The 12,186-nt window shown below is 40.5% G+C and overlaps 1 protein-coding gene across 3 annotated transcripts in view; it reads right to left on the minus strand.

The window, feature by feature from the left end:
* LOC139458151 (hemicentin-1-like) overlaps positions 1–4,791 on the minus strand; it is a 78,441-nt gene extending 73,650 nt beyond the window's left edge. For all 3 annotated transcript variants that reach the window (XM_071239474.1, XM_071239475.1, XM_071239471.1), the window contains exon 1: positions 4,542–4,791. The gene's annotated coding sequence lies outside the window, so the exon portion shown is untranslated. The remainder of the gene's footprint in view (positions 1–4,541) is intronic.
* Between the last annotated feature and the right edge of the window lie 7,395 nt (positions 4,792–12,186).

Genomic DNA, 12,186 nt, shown 5'->3' on the forward strand with positions numbered 1-12,186 from the left:
CAGTTTCAGAGTTGCGTCCCTTGGGCATGCCAGGAACCTATGATTGTGGGTTTGAATCCCGGTTCGCCCCGATTATGCTTCTAGGTTTGTCATTTCGATCACTCGTTTGTTCGTCAAGACAGGTATTTGCAGGTTACAGTGAGTGAGTGAGTGAGTGAGTGAGTGAGTGAGTGAGTGAGTGAGTGAGTGAGTGAGTGAGCTCCCACATCAAGCTGACACGCCGTGATGTAACTGAAATACTATTCAACACATCACTCACTCACTCGCACCTGCAAATACCTGTCTTGACGAACAAACCAGTGATCGACATGATGAGCATCGATCAACAATCAGCTATATCACAGAACACATCCGTCAATCCTCCTCGGTCAGCCCATTCAAGCATAGGACACATATCTAAACACGTATCCTGCCTGGAATCCCCGCGGGAATGATTGCCAACAAGACTCGCCGCTGTCATGGATGTGATCACGACGACAATCAATAGAGCTTATGGAAGCTATGATCCGCTTACACCGATACCACAGACACGTTGTGATGAATAACCTCGATAAGGGCCGAGCAGATTAATTATCCAGCCATGTTGATGGATGAATGATTTTAAAGAACTACAGTTTATAGCGTCAATACTGGCGTGATAGGTACTCTAGATAAGGGCTAGTTTGTATTTGCATGAAGCCCAGATTATGTATATGCATGATCATGTTGTAATGTCATGTGACATCTGTACTTGAGTAAGTACAATTCATGATGTAATGCTTTCCGCAAAACACATCATGGAAACATTATATTGTCTATTTACAGTGCGGTGCTCTCTCGAGACAGTTTCGTGACGTCAGAATGAATTTAAATCATATAGGCAAATAAACAAGTGTGACCAACCATGACAAAAGGGAACTTATGGGTAAAAAAACAAATTTTGACTTTCCATAATATTTTAAAACTATAGTATTTTCGGAACACAAATATGCAATTTCCAAGCCTCAATTCATATTTATTACAGAGATATAGAGAATCTCACCCGAGTGTCTTTTTCATTGCATCTACAATGTAGATATCGCTTGATCTCACCGAAGCGATATCACCTGGGGTAGACAGTTTTGGATGATAAACACGACATCACACGTCACTGAAGTAAGTTGACACAAACGTAAGGCGGTCGGGTAGCCTAGTGGTTAAAGCGTTCGCTGGTTACGCCGAAGACCCGGGTTCGATTCCCGACGTGGGTTCAATGTGTGAAGCCCATTTCTGGTGTCCTCCGCCGTAATATTGCTGGAATATTGCTAAAAGTGGCGACAAACCGTACTCACTGACGTCAAACGTCTTAAAATCAGGACCAAGGTAGCGTGGGTTTGATCTGACCAGATTCTACTATCTCCAGGTCATCTGAAGCTGGTATATAGTTGACTGCGGCTATCAACAACATTCACTCACTGAGAAGTTTAGTTTAGCCTTAAGCCGTTCGTTCTGAACGTGACTGATGTTGTCTAGCGGGTAGGGCGGACGCGACCATACCAAAAGACGTTAAAATATGGTACTTGTTGTTACCCTGCCCGGAGCTCGGCATTAAGGTGATAAAGCAAGAACTGGTCGTCTGGTAAATATACTGTGTCTGAGTGGGGTATCTATGTTAAACTGCGGCTAGCACGATAAAACCGACATTAGTCCGGACTAGTACAAACAGTCCCCCATACATGGGGGCGATCGGGTAGTCGAGTGGTTAAAGCGTTCGCTCGTCACGCCGAAAACCCGGGTTCGATTCCCGACATGGGTACAATGTGTGAAGCCTATTTCTGGTGTCCACCGCCGTGATATTGCTGGAATATTGCTAAAAGCGGCGTAAAATCAAACTCAATCACACACACGTGCATGCACGTCGCTATATAAGTGCAAACGTCTTGAACGCCACGTTATGCCCCATTTCACCACACCTCACCACCTCATCCGATGACTTCAGCTCAGCGTCCTACCCTTAATACCCCAAACTTCACTCTACATTTATATAGAGAACTATTAACACTACAAACCTCTCCGTGTTTCAGTATATGGCCAGATGCTTCTAGACATAGAGTGAGTGAGTGAGTTGGGTTAAAAGAATATTTGAAGAGTATTTCAGTCATTTCACGGTTTGTCAGCTTAATACGGAAGTACAGGTATGCTGACAAACCTAAACTATAATCATTGGAACCCACGAAGATCGGCTCCTGGAACAACTAAGGGACGACACTCTGCACAAAGCTACCTCGCCGAGAGCAAAACTGGCTCAGCGAACGTTCACTGATTCACGTCAATGAAATTCAACTTAACCAATCAAGCGTGTTATTACGAATCTGGCTTTGAATGCCTTTTACATACAATCTAAATTTGAGTGAGTGTTTGTAGGTGTCTTCGGCGTCGCTATGGTGTTGTTATGCAAAATCTTTCAATCGCATCTTTGTAGTATTTACGATAGCAACCAAACAAGGGATCAACCCTGACTAGTAATGTGGACAGTATGTAATTTGTAGTATTTCTATAATTATACGTACATGTTACCCAGACAGAATAAGGCCTGACATGTTTATATACTTTGGGGAAAATAGTATTATTAGATTGAATCAAACATGTATAATTTGGGTCACTTCAACCTAAGTGGAAATATCAAATTTAAAGTAAACTGAAAAAACTTGAAATATTAACATACAAATTTTAAATTACAAGCCATGGTGATAAAACTGTGATCTAGTTTGTATTCTTTAAATTACAAGTTATGAACTAATTAAAAATCAGATATTTCGAACATCAATAGAAAATCTGACGGTGAGGTTTTACCCTATATGTTATTTATATCTTAGACAATATGTACCAAAACCAACTTTGATCAAGACTTGCTCCTGGTAATAGACTAGAATGCTCACTTAAAATCAATCGAACAGTCTTTTGGTCTCACTGTAGGCCAAAGTTTTGGTTCGTTATAAGTTCAAAACACACAAGTGTTGCAATGAATAAAGTTAAATTCTCATTTACTAGAACGTGGATTCTTCCACTCCATGTTTAAAGAATGCAGATCTTTCAGACAACACAGGCTTATTATACCTGTCACTCTGGACAAGACTGAAATGCAAGTGTAAGCATACAACATCAACGTCATTAAATAACTAGAGCTTCCAAAACAATAATTATCATATGGATGGATCACTGAAAATGTGATAAGCAATATTAAAGTCTCAGTTTGATAGTTGCCTATTAAAGCCATCCAACAAAAGGTACCTCTGTATTTAATCTCCCCTAATAATATTTGTGGATACCGGAGTCATAGTCGCCATGTGTTGCTGTAGAAAAAGATCCACTTAGATACAGATGATAAAAGTGTGAATATATTAATAACATAAACAATTAATGAAGAATTACATTAATAGAATATTCTAGAAATTCAGACTTAACTGAGAATCTCGCAGATTATGACCACTGACAAATCATGTACAGTAAACTACGATTATAACGAACTCAAAGGAAAACTAATTTTAGTTCGTTATAACCGTAATTCGTTATAAGCATATATACAGCATAACTACAGCATATAGTCGGGACTAAAAAGTTAGTTCGTTATATCCGTTATTTCATTATAAGCGTGTTCGTTATAACCGTAGTTTACTGTATAATTGTTTGAATGTTAATGTGATTAAATACACCTGAGAATAATTAACTGTATCTAGACGTTTCATTTGTTATTTTATTTCATATACATTTCCAGATATATCTACAGTAAACTACGTTTATAACGAACACGCTTATGACGAAGAAACTGTTGTTTTTGGTCCCGGCAATTTGAAACGCTTATAACGAACTATGGAAATTACGAACAAAATTATTGGTCCCTTTGAGCGCCACTCCCTTGTGTACATACATACATAGATTCCACCTCCCATCGATACGCTGACGTTAAGATAATCAGTTGAAATGGTAGTCCAATAACTACTCCAATTTGAATGGAATACAGTAAACTACGTTTATAAGGAACACGCTTATAACGAACTGGTGGATATAACGAACTGTTTTTTGTCCTGTCCATTTGCTGTATATATGCTATATCTATGCTCATAACGAACTACGGTTATATCGAACAAGAATGAATGGTCCCTTTGAGTTCGTTATAACCGTAGTTTGATGTTTCTCACTTTTTACACAATGGGATAAATACGGGATACGATTAGAAAATGCTGTTTATATACTCACCTTACCAAGCACAAGACAATGCATGTATTCACAATAGGTTATTATCTGAGAGATTCATTGTTATATCAAAATTAATGTCCTACTAGAATATCCTATTAATATTTTTCATTATTAAATGTTCACACTACAAATAAATAATAATAGTTAGTCAAAACTAGCTGTTATTTCACGTTTTCACTTTAAATAATATATAATGTTTTTATTTCAAATCATGACTACAGTATAGAAATGATTCGAAGTAAAAATCCCCTACACACTATAAGACAAGGTGCTACTAATCACGACGCACATCGCGCTACAATCACCAAGCCGTGACGACAACCTACCTGGTAATGCTCTGTCCTCACGTGCTGACGAACAGATCGCACAATTCCTGAAATCGATCACAACTGAACTATCCCAACGAAATATCCACAGACACCTAGTATCTTGCTCCTGTGTCTTCGAAAACGGCGACTCCTGATCGTAGAGGAAAGTCCCGGCTTATCCTATGTTAATCCAGGGCAAAGAAGTCTCCAGGCAAACAGTCGCCCTGTCTCAGCCTGTTCAGTGTTTTGCGGACAGCCGGCCATATGACAACGCAATACTGGTTGAACGAGTTTCTGCTCTGCGTGGAATGTTGGCGGGATATATTCTCTCATTATCCGGCCGTGGTATTGTTTAGCGACCGGGTGGATAAAACCAACAGCGTGAATTGCGATCAATTGCTTTTGCGTTGTGATTGTGTTTGAGGAAGGAAGGGTAGGTTTAGGTCGGGAATGGTAATCTGCCTTAAAGGATTATTACGCAGAAATTTTGCGTCGCGTCAGAACAGAACTTTATTACGCTCAGGCCGAGATCCTCGGCATAGGAGGTACAAAATGACAGCAATAGCAATAATAATAAGTAATAAAATTTATGTTTTCAATTTTATGTTTTGTTTGTTTGTTGTTAACGCACTCTGCAATGCCCCAGCTATATGACGGAGGTGAGAAAATAATATAGTCTGGACAGGCAATCAAGTGACTGACATCATGATCGTTCTAGTTACCTCTAACAAGCTTTCTTTCTTTGGACCAATTCTAGCCCCGAATCATCACATTTTTCTAATATACTAAGCGTGTAGTGAGTGAGTATGGTTTTACGCCGCTTTGAGCAATACCCCAGCAATATCACGACTGGGGACACCAGAAATGGGTTTATTTATACGTGTACTAGAATTGAGGGGTTATAAAGTATTGACTTCAAAATGTTATCTGAGCATATTTTAAAGAAACACAGTATATTTAGGACATATAAGATATATTTGAAAGTATTCAAATTTTATGCCAAGTCTAAAATTTAGACAAAATATACAGTAAACTACGGTTACAACGAACTCAAAGGGACTACTAACTTGAGTTCGTTATAACCGTAATTCGTTATAAGCATATATACAGCATAACTACAGCAAATAGTCGGGACTAAAAATTAGTTCGTTATATCCATCAGTTCGTTATAAGCGTGTTCGTTATAACCGCAGTTTACTGTGTATGTATCAATTGTACCACTGGGCATATTTGTGTCTGTGTTGATCAAAATACGAACTCTTTCTGTTAACCTTACAGTTCATGCTTCTGTTTATAACAAGCCTTCGTCACCGGAATGTTTGTGTTAAATATAATTTTCAATATACAACAGAGAGTGAGTCGCTTTATGTAATATCTAAGCAGTAAAACTGCTCCAGAAATAGGATTCAGACACTGTACCTATTTAGGGAATCGAACCCGGGCCTCCGGTTTGGCGGCGGTATGCTACAACCAATCGGCTCTGTTGCTAGCCATTTCTCATGCATTTGAAGAGATCAAGTTTCACATTCCCCCATTGTGCAGTTGACCATGGCAGCTATTGACAACGCCTACAGGCGAGTTATACAGCGTGTCTCGGATCCCCAATACCGTTGAATAACAGTTTATAGTGACCCTTGACACATCTGTTACGGTCGACTGATCAAGAGCCTTCAGGCTACGCTGACTGCTGTCTGTTGGTATGACTTCGTGTCTGCTGGTATGACTTCGTGTCTACTGGTATGACTTCGTGTCTGCTGGTATGACTTCGTGTCTACTGGTATGACTTCGTGTCTACTGGTATGACTTCGTGTCTGCTGGTATGACTTCGTGTCTGCTGGTATGACTTCGTGTCTGCTGGTATGACTTAGTGTCTACTGGTATGACTTCGTGTCTGCTGGTATGACTTCGTGTCTACTGGTATGACTTCGTGTCTGCTGGTATGACTTCGTGTCTGCTGGTATGACTTCGTGTCTACTGGTATGACTTCGTGTCTACTGGTATGACTTCATGTCTGCTGGTATGACTTCGTGTCTGCTGGTATGACTTCGTGTGACTTCGTGTCTGCTGGTATGACTTCGTGTCTACTGGTATGATTTCATGTCTGCTGGTATGACTTCGTGTCTACTGGTATGACTTCGTGTGACTTCGTGTCTGCTGGTATGACTTCGTGTCTACTGGTATGACTTCGTGTCTACTGGTATGACTTCGTGTCTACTGGTATGACTTCGTGTCTGCTGGTATGACTTCGTGTCTGCTGGTATGACTTAGTGTCTACTGGTATGACTTCGTGTCTGCTGGTATGACTTCGTGTCTACTGGTATGACTTCGTGTCTGCTGGTATGACTTCGTGTCTACTGGTATGACTTCGTGTCTACTGGTATGACTTCATGTCTGCTGGTATGACTTCGTGTCTGCTGGTATGACTTCGTGTGACTTCGTGTCTGCTGGTATGACTTCGTGTCTACTGGTATGATTTCATGTCTGCTGGTATGACTTCGTGTCTACTGGTATGACTTCGTGTGACTTCGTGTCTGCTGGTATGACTTCGTGTCTACTGGTATGACTTCGTGTCTACTGGTATGACTTCGTGTCTACTGGTATGACTTCATGTCTGCTGGTATGATTTCGTGTCTGCTGGTATGACTTCGAGTGACTTCGTGTCTACTGGTATGACTTCGTGTCTGCTAGCAACATTACGCAGCAACATTCTTAAAACTTTGACGCCTCTGCACTATCACTTATTTACGTGATGTCATAATATTATGACGTAATCAATGGAATAACGCTAAAATTGAGGAAAATACATAATTAATAAACTAGTATATACAGAAACTCTCTACCGAGTGTCTCTATTTATCTTCCGAACTATTTTTGTCCAACTTTTCAGTTTATAAACAGCGGAAATCAGTGTATTGAATGTAAACAGCACAGCTGACCAGCTTCAGTGGCGTCCTTTGATTGTGACGTCATGGTAGCCGATGACATCACAATGGTCTGCAAAGAATTGTGATGAAATTTCTTTGAAGCCACTCCAAGGTGACATCACTTGATCTCACTCAAGCCACATATCCTGTGGAATCCATTTTTGGATAATAAATCAGTTTATTCACAATTGTAAACCTATAGAAAGTGTGTTCTGTGTTGTGATTGGCTAATTTGGGTCACATGACCAAATGTCAGAGGGTGAAAATATGATTTGAATTACCTGAAGCAAGCGACCGAATCACTGTGTAGGAATACATAATTACTCAGCATTTTTTGCATACTAATTAAGTTTGACATCACTACCGGTGACCGAATTTTACAAAATGACTGTCAACAGTGCGCGGGATTTTACGAGGGGACTTTCGTTGATTCATGGTTCGTATGTACATAAATGTGACATGTAAGTAATCAGAAACATTCTGACAATCTGTGTACTGTTTTTATGTTGTTGTATTTTTCATTGAAACCAACGAAAATAGTCAGAAATTCTGATAAATACCGTTGTCGTTGTGCGTGATTTTGCGTCAGTCATGGCGTCACACAGGACGGGAACTTCGACAAGTTCTGTTGAAAATATCAAATTATTGCAATGTATATATGTTTAATTCCCTAATTCTTCATACGATTCTCTTCCCGTGTATATTCTGAAAATGCAGATCTCGAACCAATGTACTCAACGAATAGACGAATGGCTTTGTTTACATTTCCAACAAGTGCAGTATTTTCAGCGTTCGTTTTCACACCTCATTTATTTTGCTTCATTAACACTAGACAATTTGTATTGGTGACAAAGACCATTTGGCATTTGATTCTAAAATTTATGAGGAATTCAAGGATGTAGGTATCGCAGCTGAAATATACGTGATGGTATTTGCTTCTCATTACCGGTGTACGTTATTACCAAAATCACAATCACCATAGCAGCGACAGAACGTTCGATGTTGACGCCTCACAACCGAGTAAGTACGAGGTGTTAAAGAGTGCGCATGTTTTTTCTAAATAAAAGAATAGGTTTACAATATCGATAAATACCACGTGTGTGTCTATTTCCGGGATTTTATCGAGTATTTGCATCTTGGAAATTCATCTCGAGACCCGAAAGCTAACGCTTTGTATATTCTTTATTCCTTGATTGATAACGGTGTAAGTATTTACCCGAAACGTCTAGTTCATTGGAACAAAGAAGTTGGATATCCATAGAATTATCTCCCTTGTTCATAATGGAGGTTGCAAGTTAGTTCTCAAAGGGGCCACCAGGGTTTATCTACACCATTGTAATTGATTCATTATTTTCAAAACTATTCTTTATAAAGACTCAGTGTGGAGGGCGTATGTACTTTGAAAATAAACACATAATTATCCTTGTCAAGAGAAGATTACATAACAATGTTTTAGCGCATGATTATTGAGTAACAACGACAAGTAGCTTGTTTGGGAGATTTACTTAGCCAGCCTGGGAGAAGGAATAAGCTAAGTTAATATTTTGCTTAGATAAGCTGGTGGGTTTTGTAGGCTGATCATTGTTTGTGTTATAGCTTATATGTTAGTCATACCCAGATCGCTTTGGTGTAGCCGACACACCTTATTTGTAGATGCCAGTTAATTGTGGGAATTGACACAGGTATTGAGGGTTTGCTAGTGGTGTCAGTCTCCGTTATTAACCGTGCAGATTTGACCACACGCACACAAACGCACACATACACACAAACGCACGCACGCACGCACGCACGCACACACACACATACACACAAACGCACATACGCACACACACACGGACGCACGCATATACACATGCACACATACTCACACGCACGCACACACGCAGACATACACACATATATAAACACACACATACGCATACTAGCGCACACACACATATATATACACACACATACGCACACACATACACATTATACACAAACACACACAAGCACACAAAAACAAACATACACTCTTAAAAAAAACGCACAGGTAGTATGGAGTTCATTGAACATGAGTACACCAAAAAATCCGGCATATAAATTGGATATATGTTATTGAAAAATGTTGGTGGCCTGATATTCGGCAAACGGTGCGTCAAAACGCAGCCATTGTCGATTTGCAATGTCAAAAACGGCATTGTTTTCACACTTGTTAAAAAATGTCATGGAGGAAAACTGTAAAGCAAAATGCACGTGCAAGTTATGGCATTCGTAACTCGTGGTAGTGCCTTTAAAAAGGCAAGCATAAGCCAATAATTTGTCAGACATTCAATTGTCAACATTTTTCAAGTTCGAAAATGCCGAGACTCAGCGCTGCCGATCGGGACATCGCCATAGGACGTATCCATAGAGGGGAATCGCAGTCTTCAGTTGCACGCCACTTCAACGTCCACCACAGCACCATTTGCCGCCTTTGGGACCAATACACACAGTTCAATTCCACTGCAGACCGTCCGAGAACCGGCCGACCAAGAGTTACCACCCCTGCACAGGATCGCTACATTTGACTGTTCTACCTTCGTCATCGCAATGCCACAGCTACGGAGACTGCAGGACACATCCCTGGTTTGAGGAGGATCTCGGATCAGACTGTCAGGGACCATCTTCGCGAGGCTGGAATCCGACCCAGAAGACCAGTTATCGTCCCTGTTTTGCAACAGATCCATCGACAGCGACGCTTGCGTTGGTGCCAAACCTTACAGCCTTGGAATTTGAGAAACTGGAGACAAGTGTGGTTTAGTGATGAATCACGATTTCTTCTTCACCGGCGAGATGGACGACAACGTGTTTATCGTTGACGAAATGAGCGTTTTGACCCACATTGTGTACGTGAATTCGACAATATCGGTGGCGGTAGTGTCGTGGTGTAGGGGGCTATATCCTACACCACGACATCTGACTTGGTTGTGTTTCAGAGAAATTTAACAGCAAATGAAGCGGCAAATACCATGTGGACTTCGTTTTGAGAAAAGTAATGAAAACCATAACAATATGCATGCCAATGAACATTTCACATTCACCGATAAATTCCTAAACTTTAACGCATTCTGACAGCAGAGCTATAAATGTTGTTACAAAAACATTCACAAAAGGACATAAACTTACGTTTTTTTAATTTGTGTAAGGGTGAAAAGGGCCAATGTCTGTATTTTGGCCCTTTTTACCCAAGGAATTTGCATGGGATTTAACATGTAAGATTTATAAACTACTACTCAAAGTACAAACACATGGTATTGAAGGACTTTTAAATGATTTAAACTAATGCTAACTTTGTTGAAATAGTTGAAACTGAATAATGTGTCCAAACTTTCACAATCTTTTGGACTGCCAGTCTCAACCACACACTGAGAGAGCTAAATGAGAGCTTAAAGGGCCCAAATCGAGCAAAGTGACTTTAGCCCTTTTAGCAGCTGTTTTTTTGTTTTTTTTAAACTATTTATGAAAAAAATACAATAATTTTTCTACAGGTAGATAAGGACACATAGATGTTATTTTTGCAATATTATGCAAAAAGGGCCAAAGTGCTCTTCAAATTCTTCACCCTCAAATTCTTCCAATCATTGACCGCCTGAGGGAGCTGTTTCAACAGGACAACGCTCCACCGCACTCAGCTCGTGTCACGGTAGACTACCTTCATAATGCCAACATCAACGTCCTGCCCTGGCCGTCGAGATCTCCAGGTCTAATCGAACACCTCTGGGATGAACTCGATCGACTCCCACAACTTGCCAACGCGTTACAAGCAGAATGGCGCAGAATTCCGCGGGACACAATTCGTATACTTATCCAGTCAGTGCCGAGGAGGGGCGGAGCCGTGATTGTTGCCCGGGGCGGTCACACGAGATACTGAGTTCAGCGCCAGCTTGTGGCCTTATGTGACATGACAATGAACAGTTTTCAAAGCCTCTGTACAACGACAACATGCGAGTATCGAGGTCCAAGATTTCATATTTGTATCTATGATATTAAATTAAATATATCGAATTTATATTTATAAATATACTAAAAGTCTATCTGTGCATTTCTTTTTTTGAGGAGTGTACATACACACATACACACACACACATACTTTAGCCTAAACTCACTCACTCACTCACTCACTAACTAACATCCGACCTACCACTTCAATTGTCTTGACATCCAATGTAAGAACTCTTGAGTAATATCTGTGTAAACATCTGGTAAAGTAAATTAGACTGGGACATTCACATACAGTACGGGGCGGTCGGGTAGCCTAGTGGTAAAAGCGCTCGCTCGTCACGCCGAAGACCCGGGTTCGAATCCCGACATGGGCACAACATGTGAAGCCCATTTCTGGTGTCCCCCGCCGTGATATTGCTGGAATATTGCTAAAAGCGGCGTAAAACCCAACTCACACACTCACACACAAAGCCCACGGCTAAATATCATAGTGATTCGTCAATCTTTGCAAGAAAAACAAGACGAAAAATAAATTTTGACATTGAAATATTGGCATCCCCAGATATACATTTCATGGCATCCAACCACTGCAACATCTAGACCACCACATAGTAGGGCATCCGTACCAAAAAGGCGCACCGCTCTCCCCCTGTGCTGATACATGGCTGTATTTCAAGCTTTCACGATATATCTGAAGTACGATATCATCATATGATAATTCTTTATCACACAACAGACCGCCTCCGTAGTCTTGTGGTAGAGCTTCAACCCGGAGA

This window comes from Haliotis cracherodii, unplaced genomic scaffold (genome assembly GCF_022045235.1).
Source record: "Haliotis cracherodii isolate W230 unplaced genomic scaffold, xgHalCrac1.p SCAF_12, whole genome shotgun sequence".
NCBI classification, from domain to species: domain Eukaryota; kingdom Metazoa; phylum Mollusca; class Gastropoda; order Lepetellida; family Haliotidae; genus Haliotis; species Haliotis cracherodii.